Source organism: Oncorhynchus kisutch, unplaced genomic scaffold (assembly GCF_002021735.2).
Source record: "Oncorhynchus kisutch isolate 150728-3 unplaced genomic scaffold, Okis_V2 Okis03b-Okis08b_hom, whole genome shotgun sequence".
Classification (NCBI taxonomy): Eukaryota; Metazoa; Chordata; class Actinopteri; order Salmoniformes; family Salmonidae; genus Oncorhynchus; species Oncorhynchus kisutch.
Genome location: NW_022261980.1, coordinates 14,437,995 through 14,452,994, shown reverse-complemented (window position 1 = coordinate 14,452,994; position 15,000 = coordinate 14,437,995). Strand labels below are relative to the sequence as shown.

Below are 15,000 nucleotides of genomic sequence, written 5' to 3'. Positions count from 1 at the left end.
GGGCCACCATTGTTCCTGTTCCCAAGAAACCTAAGGTAACTGAGCCAAACGACTACCGCCCCGTAGCACTCACATCCGTCATCATGAAGTGCTTTGAGAGACTAGTCAAGGACCATATCACCTCCACCCTACCTGACACCCTAGACCCACTCCAATTTGCTTACCGCCCAAATAGGTCCACAGACGATGCAATCTCAACCACACTGCACACTGCCCTAACCCATCTGGACAAGAGGAATACCTATGTGAGAATGCTGTTCATCGACTACAGCTCGGCATTCAACACCATAGTACCCTCCAAGCTCGTCATCAAGCTCGAGACCCTGGGTCTCGACCCCGCCCTGTGCAACTGGGTACTGGACTTCCTGACGGGCCGCCCCCAGGTGGTGAGGGTAGGCAACAACATCTCCTCCCCGCTGATCCTCAACACTGGGGCCCCACAAGGGTGCGTTCTGAGCCCTCTCCTGTACTCCCTGTTCACCCACGACTGCGTGGCCACGCACGCCTCCAACTCAATCATCAAGTTTGCGGACGACACAACAGTGGTAGGCTTGATTACCAACAACGACGAGACGGCCTACAGGGAGGAGGTGAGGGCCCTCGGAGTGTGGTGTCAGGAAATAACCTCACACTCAACGTCAACAAAACTAAGAAGATGATTGTGGACTTCAGGAAACAGCAGAGGGAACACCCCCCCATCCACATCGATGGAACAGTAGTGGAGAGGGTAGCAAGTTTTAAGTTCCTCGGCATACACATCACAGACAAACTGAATTGGTCCACTCACACAGACAGCATCGTGAAGAAGGCGCAGCAGCGCCTCTTCAACCTCAGGAGGCTGAAGAAATTCGGCTTGTCACCAAAAGCACTCACAAACTTCTACAGATGCACAATCGAGAGCATCCTGGCGGGCTGTATCACCGCCTGGTATGGCAACTGCACCGCCCTCAACCGTAAGGCTCTCCAGAGGGTAGTGAGGTCTGCACAACGCATCACCGGGGGCAAACTACCTGCCCTCCAGGACACCTACACCACCCGATGCTACAGGAAGGCCATAAAGATCATCAAGGACATCAAACACCCGAGCCACTGCCTGTTCACCCCGCTGTCATCCAGAAGGCGAGGTCAGTACAGGTGCATCAAAGCTGGGACCGAGAGACTGAAAAACAGCTTCTATCTCAAGGCCATCAGACTGTTAAACAGCCACCACTAACATTGAGTGGCTACTGCCAACACACTGTCAACGACACTGAATCTACTCCAGCCACTTTAATAATGGGAATTGATGGGAAATGATGTAAATATATCACTAGCCACTTTAAACAATGCTACCTTATATAATGTTACTTACCCAACATTATTCATCTCATATGCATACGTAGATACTGTACTCTATATCATCGACTGCATCCTTATGTAATACATGTATCACTAGCCACTTTAACTATGCCACTTGGTTTACATACTCATCTCATATGTATATACTGTACTCGATACCATCTACTGTATCTTGCCTATGCTCCTCTGTACCATCACTCATTCATATATCCTTATGTACATATTCTTTATCCCCTTACACTGTGTATAAGACAGTAGTTTTTTGGAATTGTTAGTTAGATTACTTGTTCGTTATTACTGCATTGTCGGAACTAGAAGCACAAGCATTTCGCTACACTCGCATTAACATCTGCTAACCATGTGTATGTGACAAATAAAATTTGATTTGATTTGATTTGATTTAAATAGTTTACTTCGTCTAAAATAAGTAGCTATGAATGTCCAGCTATTTGGAAGCTATGAAATGTTAACTATTAAAAATAGTGCCTGACAGTAGAACAGTAGAACCTGTAGAACCAGTAGAACCAGTAGAACCAAGGTTAGACCCTCGAGACTACTGCACCAACACTCCTGCTGAGGGTTAGTTACAAAATCTACTTCCTCAAGAGGAGGCATCACTACATACAAAACAGCATCTACTTCCTCAAGAGGAGGCATCACTACATACAAAACAGCATCTACTTCCTCAAGAGGAGGCATCACCACATACAGAACAGCATCTACTTCCTCAAGAGGAGGCATCACTACATACAAAACAGCATCTACTTCCTCAAGAGGAGGCATCACTACATACAAAACAGCATCTACTTCCTCAAGAGGAGGCATCACTACATACAAAACAGCATCTACTTCCTCAAGAGGAGGCATCACCACATACAGAACAGCATCTACTTCCTCAAGAGGAGGCATCACTACATACAAAACAGCATCTACTTCCTCAAGAGGAGGCATCACTACATACAAAACAGCATCTACTTCCTCAAGAGGAGGCATCACTACATACAAAACAACATCTACTTCCTCAAGAGGAGACATCACTACATACAAAACAACATCTACTTCCTCAAGAGGAGGCATCACTACATACAAAACAACATCTACTTCCTCAAGAGGAGACATCACTACATACAAAACAACATCTACTTCCTCAAGAGGAGACATCACTACATACAAAACAACATCTACTTCCTCAAGACAGCAACATCCCCCTGAGTCTCAACATAACATCCTTATAAACAGATCTGGGACCAGCCTAACAGACAGCAACATGTCCTGAGTCTCAACATAACATCCTTATAAACAGATCTGGGACCAGCCTAACAGACAGCAACATGTCCTGGTCTCAACATAACATCGTTATAAACAGATCTGGGACCAGCCTAACAGACAGCAACATGTCCTGAGTCTCAACATAACATCCTTATAAACAGATCTGGTACCAGCCTAACAGACAGCAACATCCCACTGAGTCTCAACATAACATCCTTATAAACAGATCTGGGACCAGCCTAACAGACAGCAACATGTCCTGAGTCTCAACATAACATCCTTATCAACAGATCTGGGACCAGCCTAACAGACAGCAACATGTCCTGAGTCTCAACATAACATCCCTATAAACAGATCTGGGACCAGCCTAACAGACAGCAACATGTCCTGAGTCTCACAGGTTTACAGCCTTTTATGGACTCTCTTCTTCTCTTGAATGGTTCAGAAGTGGTTCAGAAGTGGTTCAGAAGTGGTTCAGAAATGGTTCAGAAGTGGTTCAGAAGTGGTTCAGAAATGGTTCAGAAGTGGTTCAGAAGTGGTTCAGAAGTGGTTCAGAAGTGGTCCAGTCCAGCGTTGAAACGTTAGCCGGTTTCATCACTATAGCGACCCACACCCTCAGACCGGTTACAACACAAAAAGGATGAGGATCAGAACGTTGATTTGAAACGGGCGGAATAAGGTGCCGTTTTGGGAACGCAGACCAAGTCCTCCATGACATGAACTTTCCCTGGAGACACCAATGGGACGGCAGGGTAGACTAGTGGTTAGAGTGGAGGGACGGCAGGGTAGACTAGTGGTTAGAGTGGAGGGGCGGCAGGTAGACTAGTGGTTAGAGTGGAGGGGTGGTAGGGTAGCCTAGTGGTTAGAGTGGAGGGACGGCAGGGTAGCCTAGTGGTTAGAGTGGAGGGGCGGCAGGTAGACTAGTGGTTAGAGTGGAGGGGCGGCAGGTAGACTAGTGGTTAGAGTGGAGGGGCGGCAGGGTGGACTAGTGGTTAGAGTGGAGGGGCGGCAGGGTAGACTAGTGGTTAGAGTGGAGGGACGGCAGGGTAGACTAGTGGTTAGAGTGGAGGGGCGGCAGGTAGACTAGTGGTTAGAGTGGAGGGGTGGTAGGGTAGCCTAGTGGTTAGAGTGGAGGGACGGCAGGGTAGCCTAGTGGTTAGAGTGGAGGGGCGGCAGGTAGACTAGTGGTTAGAGTGGAGGGGCGGCAGGTAGACTAGTGGTTAGAGTGGAGGGGCGGCAGGGTGGACTAGTGGTTAGAGTGGAGGGGCGGCAGGGTAGACTAGTGGTTAGAGTGGAGGGCCGGCAGGTAGACTAGTGGTTAGAGTGGAGGGGCGGCAGGTAGACTAGTGGTTAGAGTGGAGGTGCGGCAGGGTAGACTAGTGGTTAGAGTGGAGGGGTGGCAGGGTAGCCTAGTGGTTAGAGTGGAGGGACGGCAGGTAGCCTAGTGGTTAGAGTGGAGGGGCGGCAGGGTAGCCTAGTGGTTAGAGTGGAGGGACGGCAGGGTAGGCTAGTGGTTAGAGTGGAGGGATGGCAGGGTAGCCTAGTGGTTAGAGTGGAGGGACGGCAGGGTAGCCTAGTGGTTAGAGTGGAGGGACGGCAGGGTAGCCTAGTGGTTAGAGTAGAGGGACGGCAGGGTAGCCTAGTGGTTAGAGTGGAGGGGCGGCAGGGTAGCCTAGTGGTTAGAGTGGAAGGGCGGCAGGGTAGCCTAGTGGTTAGAGTGGAGGGACGGCAGGGTAGCCTAGTGGTTAGAGTGGAGGGACGGCAGGGTAGCCTAGTGGTTAGAGTGGAGGGACGGCAGGTAGCCTAGTGGTTAGAGTGGAGGGACGGCAGGGTAGACTAGTGGTTAGAGTGGAGGGACGGCAGGGTAGCCTAGTGGTTAGAGTGGAGGGACGGCAGGGTAGCCTAGTGGTTAGAGTGGAGGGACGGCAGGTAGCCTAGTGGTTAGAGTGGAGGGACGGCAGGGTAGACTAGTGGTTAGAGTGGAGGGACGGCAGGGTAGCCTAGTGGTTAGAGTGGAGGGGCGGCAGGGTAGTCTAGTGGTTAGAGCGTTGGACTAGTAACCGGAAGGTTGCAAGTTCAAATCCCCGAGCTGACAAGGTACAAATCTGTCGTTCTGCCCCTGAACAGGCAGTTAACCCACTGTTCATAGGCTGTCATTGAAAATAAGAATTTCTAGAGTGTCTAGAGAGTGGAGCCTATAGCAGGTTATAACCAAAATAAGAATTTCTAGGTCTCGCGTATTATTCTGGTAGCCTGTTCTCAGATCTGTTGGTGCTGTCTTGCCAATGCCTATGGTCACATGAATCTAACACAAACAGATCTGGGACCAGGCTTAAAGACAGCAACGTGTCCTGGTCTCACGGTTACAGACTTTATGGATTCTCTTCTCTTGAATCACTCAGAAGAGTTCCTTGGTGCTGAACCGAGGCCAACAGGAATCCATTCACAAAGCCACAATGGTCATTCCGATGGGTCTCTTTGTGGAGCGAGGAGCAACAGAGCTAGAATTCACTGGGATGTCTGATCCGAGGCCAAGCAGCGTCCCCGGAGACTCCATGTCCACAGCACACTGAGCACAGTGGTACAGTCCAGACCAAGGAGAAGAACCCCCATGTCCACAGCACAGTGGTACAGTCCAGACCAAGGAGAAGAACCCCCATGTCCACAGCACAGTGGTACAGTCCAGACCAAGGAGAAGAACCCCCATGTCCACAACACAGTGGTACAGACCAGACCAAGGAGAAGAACCCCCATGTCCACAGCACAGTGGTACAGACCAGACCAAGGAGAAGAACCCCCATGTCCACAGCACAGTGGTACAGACCAGACCAAGGAGAAGAACCCCCATGTCCACAGCACAGTGGTACAGACCAGACCAAGGAGAAGAACCCCCATGTCCACAGCACAGTGGTACAGACCAGACCAAGGAGAAGAACCCCCATGTCCACAGCACAGTGGTACAGACCAGACCAAGGAGAAGAACCCCCATGTCCACAGCACAGTGGTACAGACCACACCAAGGAGAAGAAACCCCATTTCCACAGCACAGTGGTACAGACCAGACCAAGGAGAAGAACCCCCATGTCCACAGCACAGTGGTACAGACCAGACCAAGGAGAAGAACCCCCATGTCCACAGCACAGTGGTACAGACCACACCAAGGAGAAGAAACCCCATTTCCACAGCACAGTGGTACAGTCCAGACCAAGGAGAAGAACCCCCATGTCCACAGCACAGTGGTACAGTCCAGATCAAGGCGAAGAACCCCCATGTCCAGAGCACAGTGGTACAGACCAGACCAAGGAGAAGAACCCCCATGTCCACAGCACAGTGGTACAGACCAGACCAAGGAGAAGAACCCCCATGTCCACAGCACAGTGGTACAGACCAGACCAAGGAGAAGAACCCCCATGTCCACAGCACAGTGGTACAGACCAGACCAAGGAGAAGAACCCCCATGTCCACAGCACAGTGGTACAGTCCAGACCTAAGAGAAGAAGCATGCCCTGCTAGCCTGGCATCAGATCTATTTGTGCTGTCTTGCCAACTATGCATGAAAACAGCCATAGCAGTTTACTGTAGCTATACAGCACCAACCAATCTAGGACCAGGCTAATGCCCTGTAGGCTTAGTCAGCATAGTCAGGTTGCCTAGACACCCCGTTATACACCTGACATATACTGGTTATAACCTGCTATAGGCTCCACTCTCTAGACACCTGTTATACACCTGACATATACTGGTTATAACCTGCTATAGGCTCCACTCTCTAGACACCTGTTATACACCTGACATATACTGGTTATAACCTGCTATAGGCTCCACTCTCTAGACACCTGTTATACACCTGACATATACTGGTTATAACCTGCTATAGGCTCCACTCTCTAGACACCTGTTATACACCTGACATATACTGGTTATAACCTGCTATAGGCTCCACTCTCTAGACACCTGTTATACACCTGACATATACTGGTTATAACCTGCTATAGGCTCCACTCTCTAGACACCTGTTATACACCTGACATATACTGGTTATAACCTGCTATAGGCTCCACTCTCTAGACACCTGTTATACACCTGACATATACTGGTTATAACCTGCTATAGGCTCCACTCTCTAGACACCTGTTATACACCTGACATATACTGGTTATAACCTGCTATAGGCTCCACTCTCTAGACACCTGTTATACAACTGACATATACTGGTTATAACCTGCTATAGGCTCCACTCTCTAGACACCTGTTATACACCTGACATATACTGGTTATAACCTGCTATAGGCTCCACTCTCTAGACACCTGTTATACAACTGACATATACTAGTTATAACCTGCTATAGGCTCCACTCTCTAGACACCTGTTATACACCTGACATATATTGGTTATAACCTGCTATAGGCTCCATTCTCTAGACACCTGTTATACACCTGACATATACTGGTTATAACCTGCTATAGGCTCCACTCTCTAGACACCTGTTATACACCTGACATATACTGGTTATAACCTGCTATAGGCTACATCCTCTAGACACCTGTTATACAACTGACATATACTGGTTAAAACCTGCTATAGGCTCCACTCTCTAGACACCTGCTATACACCTGACATATACTGGTTATAACCTGCTATAGGCTACATCCTCTAGACACCTGTTATACACCTGGCATATACTGGTTATAACCTGCTATAAGCTCCACTCTCTAGACACATGTTATACACCTGACATATGCTGGTTATAACCTGCTATAGGCTACATCCTCTAGACACCTGACATATACTGGTTATAACCTGCTATAGGCTCCACTCTCTAGACACCTGTTATACACCTGACATATACTGGTTATACCCTGCTATAGGCTCCACTCTCTAGACCCCTGTTATACACCTGACATATACTGGTTATAACCTGCTATAGGCTCCACTCTCTAGACACCTGTTATACACCTGACATATACTGGTTATAACCTGCTATAGGCTACATCCTCTAGACACCTGACATATACTGGTTATAACCTGCTATAGGCTACATCCTCTAGACACCTGACATATACTGGTTATAACCTGCTATAGGCTCCACTCTCTAGACACATGTTATACACCTGACATATACTGGTTATAACCGGCTACATCCTCTAGACACCTGTTATACAACTGACATATACTGGTTATAACCTGCTATAGGCTCCATTCTCTAGACACCTGTTATACAACTGACATATACTGGTTATAACCTGCTATAGGCTACATCCTCTAGACACCTGTTATACAACTGACATATACTGGTTATAACCTGCTATAGGCTCCACTCTCTAGACACCTGTTATACAACTGACATATACTGGTTATAACCTGCTATAGGCTCCATTCTCTAGACACCTGTTATACACCTGACATATACTGGTTATAACCTGCTATAGGCTCCACTCTCTAGACACATGTTATACACCTGACATATACTGGTTATAACCTGCTATAGGCTCCACAACCTTTTAATGCATTATAAGTAGCTCATAAGGCATTATAACTGTGTTTATAATGCATTATGAAAAGGGTATTCATAGCAGGAAGTGCTACCGTCCGTTTCTTCTTCAGGTTTATCCTCCCTCTTTGTGAGAGCCCCCCTCCCTCTGCCCCCCTCCACCAACCGCCCCTCTGCCAACCCCCCTCCACCAACTGCCCCTCTGCCAACCCCCCTCCGCCCCTTTGCCAACTCCCCTCCGCCCCTCCGCCAACCCCCCTCCACCAACCGCCCCCTCAGCCAACCCCCCTCCACCAACCGCCCCTCCACCAACCGCCCCTCTGCCAACCCCCCTCCGCCCCTCAGCCAACCCCCCTCCGCCCCTCTGCCAACCCCCCTCCACCAACCGCCCCTCCACCAACCGCCCTCCGCCCCTCCACCAACCCCCCTCCACCCCTCTGCCAACCCCCCTCCGCCCCCTCTGCCAACCCCCCTCCACCAACCGCCCCTCCACCAACCGCCCTCCGCCCCTCCACCAACCCCCCTCTGCCCCTCCACCAACCGCCCCTCCACCAACCCCCCTCCGCCCCTCCACCAACGCCCCTCCGCCCCTCCACCAACCCCCCTCCGCCCCTCCACCAACCCCCCTCCGCCCCTACACCTGCCCCTCCACCAACCCCCCTCCGCCCCTTTGCCAACCCCCCTCCACCAACCCCCCTCCGCCCCTCCACCAACCCACCTCCGCCCCGCCACCTGCCCCTCCACCAACCCCCCTCCGCCCCTCCACCTACCCCTCCACCAACCCCCCTCCGCCCCTCCACCAACCCCCCTCCGCCCCTCTGCCCACTACATGATCTCACATCACTCTAATGCATGCTGCTGGGACCTGACCTAAATCTAAAATAGGATGAGACCCTGCTATGCGCACACACACACACACACTCACACACACACACACTGAACACAGAAAACAGGGGAATGACCGTGGCCGAGGTTCCTAGGTAAGAAGTCTGAGTCTTAACTAGTTGGAGTCCATGTTGTAGACAGAGACATAGATGTCATTATATTTCTAAGGTTGAATGCCATTCATTCAGTATAATTATTACATAATAGTTTGTGTATGGAGTGGGGTGGGTGGATCCAGGTACTGGTATGGTCAGGTGGATGGATCCAGGTACTGGTATGGTCAGGTGGATGGACCCAGGTACTGGTATGGTCAGGTGGATGGATCCAGGTACTGGTATGGTCAGGTAGGTGGACCCAGGTACTGGTATGGTCAGGTGGATGGACCCAGGTACTGGTATGGTCAGGTGGATGGATCCAGGTACTGGTATGGTCAGGTGGATGGATCCAGGTACTGGTATGGTCAGGTGGGTGGGTGGATCCAGGTACTGGTATGGTCAGGTGGGTGGACCCAGGTACTGGTATGGTCAGGTGGATGGACCCAGGTACTGGTATGGTCAGGTGGATGGATCCAGGTACTGGTATGGTCAGGTGGATGGATCCAGGTACTGGTATGGTCAGGTGGGTGGATCCAAGTACTGGTATGGTCAGGTGGATGGATGGATCCAGGTACTGGTATGGTCAGGTGGGTGGATCCAGGTACTGGTATGGTCAGGTGGATGGATCCAAGTACTGGTATGGTCAGGTGGATGGACCCAGGTACTGGTATGGTCAGGTGGATGGACCAGGTACTGGTATGGTCAGGTGGATGGACCAGGTACTGGTAATTGTCAGGTGGATGGATCCAGGTACTGGTATGGTCAGGTGGATGGATCCAGTTACTGGTATGGTCCGGTGATGGACCGGGTAACTGGTATGGTCAGGTGGATGGATCCAGGTACTGGTATGGTCAGGTGGATGGATCCAGGTACTGGTATTGTCAGGTGATGGATCCAAGGTACTGGTATGGTCAGTGGATGGACCCAGTTACTGGTATGGTCAGTTGGATGGATCCAGGTACTGGTATGGTCAGGTGGATGGATCCAGGTACTGGTATGGTCAGGTGGATGGACCCAGGTACTGGTATGGTCAGTTGGATGGATCCAGGTACTGGTATGGTCAGGTGGATGGATCCAGGTACTGGTATGGTCAGGTGGATGGACCCAGGTACTGGTATGGTCAGGTGGGTAGATCCAGGTACTGGTATGGTCAGGTGGAAGGACCCAGGGTACTGGTATGGTCAGGTGGATGGATGGATCCAGGTACTGGTATGGTCAGGTGGGTGGATCCAGGTACTGGTATGGTCAGGTGGATGGATCCAGGTACTGGTATGGTCAGGTGGATGGATCCAGGTACTGGTATGGTCAGGTGGATGGATCCAGGTACTGGTATGGTCAGGTGGATGGATCCAGGTACTGGTATGGTCAGGTGGATGGATCCAGGTGGTGAAGCATCAACACATGGTGTAAACATATATATAGTAAACACAACGCTAACTAGATTCCCAAAACCCTATGCTATGGAAATACTAGACAACAACACACACTTGAACAGCTATGTGGTACCTCATCTAACCAGAATACACAATGTAGCTAGGTGTACACAATAACAGACAGACAGACAGACGAGAGAGACAGAGAGACAGAGACAGAGAGACAGACAGACAGACAGACAGACAGACAGACAGACAGACAGACAGACAGACAGACAGACAGACAGACAGACAGACAGACAGACAGACAGACATTGTCAACAGATGAAATGGAAACTATGAGGACGTCGATGACATGTCCCAGCATCATTATAGCCAATAGACTGTCACAGAACAACGCGGCTAGCCAATCACTTCACAGAAAGGAAATAACAGGACTGCAATTCCATAGCAGTGATCCAGCAACCACATCCTCCTGACAATGAAGGCCTTTACAAGTATGTGTTACTTTATCATGATACGCGGAGCCATTTGAAATGACGACTGAACTCAAGACACACAACGACGTCTGGCTATTATACAGCGATACCTATCGTTTACTTAGGCCTATAAACCATGGTCCAGCGGTTTAATATACTGTATATAAATATATATATATATATTCTATAGATGCTGGTCGTCGACAAAGAAGGCAGAATAATATATTAAATCGGTGCACAGTTAAATGTAGGCCTATCTGTGCGTTTTGTGTCGCAGAGATAAACAAAGTCACATTACGGTTACAAATAATGTATGGAGCGACAGGTATCAGGTATGTCTCGTGCTATAGCAGGAGTGTGATTACACAACCTCTATATTGTGTTTTCTGGATGCTTGTGTGTGTGTTTTTTTACGCGTGGTCTATTCCTATGCTCAACGACATGTTACGTAGACTACCGTGTTGTATGAGACTGTCTTTACATTAAAGGTTACTTACTGGAGGCTGCTCCCCGAATTGAATCATCACATTACTCAGAGCGTGTCGCCTACGTTGTGTAGCCTAGGTCCTACCATCCTCATGAACGATAATGCTCTGTTCCTTTCATGACAGAAAAACAACGACGGGGGGGCCTATAAAATATCACATTCGGTTCACCCTGGCCCCAAAAAAATCACACGGTGTTTACCTTAAAAAAGGCCACACTGTTGAGATTGATATCTCTTTGTACCATTTTCCACAAATATCACTTGCATTTGCCAATCTCATCATAGGCTACGGTATAGGTTATCTAGACAATATAATAACAAATGAATCCAAAACCGTGCATAACTCGACATGCAAATCTACAGGACCAACCGGGTGCACCTGCCTAACGGAAGGAAAAAGAATGACAGCATCAAATATTTACTATGTCCAGATATATATAGTATTACATCCACATAGGCATCAACTCACCGTGTATTTTAAGTCACTGTCTCCCGTCATTATTTGTTTAATCCCCACTGGTCCTTTGTGTCTCTGTGTGTTTTCGTGTTTTTATTTTCCCTGTGTGATAAACATGCCGCCAGACGGGGTCTGTGCTCCTCTCATCCGCCTGCCGTCATTCTGTCTCTATCTCCGCCTGCTGCTGCAGCACGAGCACTAAAGTCACTCCCACCGTTCCATTCCACAGCATGACGTCAAGGATCAACAGCGTCCACCCTCCTTCAATAATGCCATTGACTATCTCCCTTTCCTCTCTCTCTCTCTGTCGCGCAGTGTTCTCTGTCTGTCTGTCTACCGAATTCAGAACCCCCCGCCGGCCGGTTTGGGCGCTTGTCTGGTTGTAGGCTTAACCAACATCATTTAGGAGACGGGATTCTTCTGGAGTATGTGTGGTGGTTACATAAATGGCGCTGGTACTTATACAATGTATTACTATGGTAACACTAGGCTTCATTATCACAGCAGAGGGACTCACCAGTGGATGGCGCTTGTCGGGTCCCGGTTGGCGGAACGACCGTGGATAGACAATGCCGTCATGTTCTCGAGTGGCTACATTGTTGCTCTGTACATCAATGGCATTGTTCTGTATTTGAATGGCTGATGATGTGCAGTGGAGCGATAACCATGGGCTATAGTCTCATATTTGAAAAATATGTATAATTCTAGTCCTGTCTGTGTAGTCATTCGTTTTAATTGTTAGCCCGAAAAAATGTCATTAAAAAACAGAAATTGGGACTAGACACATATACATTAATATCTTACCAGCCAATCACAAGGTGATGTGTGTCTGATGTCTCATTGTGGACAGAAAGGACTTGATTGTATTTTTTTATTTTTTTTTACCTTTATTTAAACTAGTCAGTTAAGAACAAAATTCTTATTTTCAATGACGGCCTAGAAACAGTGGGTTAACTGCCTTGTTCAGGGGCAGAAACGACAGATTTGTACCTAGTCAGCTCGGGGATTCTAGGCTACCTATTGGTTACTGGCCCAACGCTCTAACCACTAGGCTACCTGTTGGTTACTAGTCCAACGCTCTAACCACTAGGCTACCTGCTGGTTACTAGTCCAACACTCTAACCACTAGTCTACCTGCTGGTTACTAGTCCAACGCTCTAACCACTAGAATACCTTCTGGTTACTGGTCCAACACACTAACCACTAGCACTAGGCCTACCTGCTGGTTACTAGTCCAACGCTCTAACCACTAGGCTACCTGCTGGTTACTGGTCCAACACTCTAACCACTAGGCTACCTGCTGGTTACTAGTCCAACACTCTAACCACCACTAGGCTACCTGCTGGTTACTAGTCCAACGCTCTAACCACTAGAATACCTGCTGGTTACTGGTCCAACACTCTAACCTCTAACCACTAGGCTACCTGCTGGTTACTAGTCCAACGCTCTAACCACTAGAATACCTGCTGGTTACTAGTCCAACACTCTAACCACTAGGCTACCTGCTGGTTACTAGTCCAACGCTCTAACCACTAGGCTACCTGCTGGTTACTAGTCCAACGCTCTAACCACTAGTCTGCCTGCTGGTTACTAGTCCAACGCTCTAACCACTAGGCTACCTGCCGCCACATCCCAACAGACAACAGTCAATGCAATATTCATATGACTATAGACTATTTATACAAACGTTTGTGGACACCACTTCAAATTATTGGATTCGGCTATTTCAGTTACATCCGTTGCTGACAGGTGTATAAAAAATCGAACACACCCATGCACATGCAATCTCCATAGACAAACATTGGCAGTAGAATGGTCATATTGAAGAGCTCAGTGACCTTCAACGTGGCACCGTTTTCACACTCAATAGTTTCCTGTGTTTATTAAGAATGGTCCACCACCCAAAGGACATCCAGGCAACTTGACACGACTGTGGGAAGTATTGGAGTCAACATGGACCAGCATCCCTGTGGAACACTTTCAACACCTTGTAGAGTCCATGCCCTGATGAATTGAGGCTGTTCTGAGGGCAAAAAGGGGATGTAACTCAATATTAGGAAGGTGTTCCTAATGTTTTGTACACTCAGTACGGGGTGGCAGGGTAGACTAGTGGTTAGAGTGGAGGGGGCGGCAGGGTAGCCTAGTGGTAAGAGCGTTGGACTAGTAACCCCGAGCTGACAAGGTACAAATCTGTCGTTCTGCCCCTGAACAGGCAGTTAACCCACTGTTCCTAGGGCCGTTGAAAACAAGAATTTGTTCTTAACTGACTTGCCTAGTTAAATAAAGGTAAAATAAATAGCCTAGTCAGGTCCAAAATCATTGGCACTGTTGATAAAGATGAGCGAAAAATGCTGTATGAAAAATAAATCTGCTTTATTGCTCTAAAAATTGTGAAATTATATTATTTATTACAAATACAATTTCTCAGAGAAATAGATTTTTGTTTAAACAAGTAATACTTTTTACTCTCTCTCTGAAAAAAAAAGAGGTCAAAATTATTGTCACCCCTTGTTTTTCATATACCTCGCCGTGATAAACTGCACCAAGTCTTTTTCCTAAAATATCTTTAATGAGATTAGAGAAAACTTTGGGAGGAATCTTAGACCTTATTCCTCCATATAGAATCTGTCCTTGATCCTTGATATCCTTCGTCTGCTCTTATGGACCGTCCTCTTCAATGGGGGGTCCATGAGGCTGAGATAACCATTGCGAAAATGTTGATTTAGTCGTCAATTTCTTTGTGAAATTTCATGTGTGCTGGAAGATCCATTACAGGACGGAAGGGAAACTAGGTTTTTTGGCAAAAATTTTCTGATACTGGGTAAAGTTCATGATGCCGTTGACCCTAACAAGGGCCCTCAGGACCAGTGGAAGCAAAATATCCCAAAAACATCAAAGATCCACCACCATATTTTATTTCAGTAGGGGTGGGGGGTTTCTTTTCTGCTTATCACATCCTTTCTTTCAACACTAAACCCTGTCCGAAGAGCTCTGTTTTCATGTAATCTGACCATAACACCGAATCCAATTACATTTGTTGGATGACATGAAAATAGCAATAACAATATTCATATTGTCTATAGACTACTAACTTGGCCATCTGAAACTTCTTTATGAGCGGTCTC

At 48.1% G+C, this 15,000-nt stretch overlaps 1 protein-coding gene across 1 annotated transcript in view; it reads right to left on the bottom strand.

Moving 5' to 3' along the window:
• LOC109885227 (OTU domain-containing protein 7A) overlaps positions 1-12,308 on the bottom strand; it is a 109,787-nt gene extending 97,479 nt beyond the window's left edge. The window contains exon 1 of the mRNA XM_031812760.1: positions 11,888-12,308. The gene's annotated coding sequence lies outside the window, so the exon portion shown is untranslated. The remainder of the gene's footprint in view (positions 1-11,887) is intronic.
• Between the last annotated feature and the right edge of the window lie 2,692 nt (positions 12,309-15,000).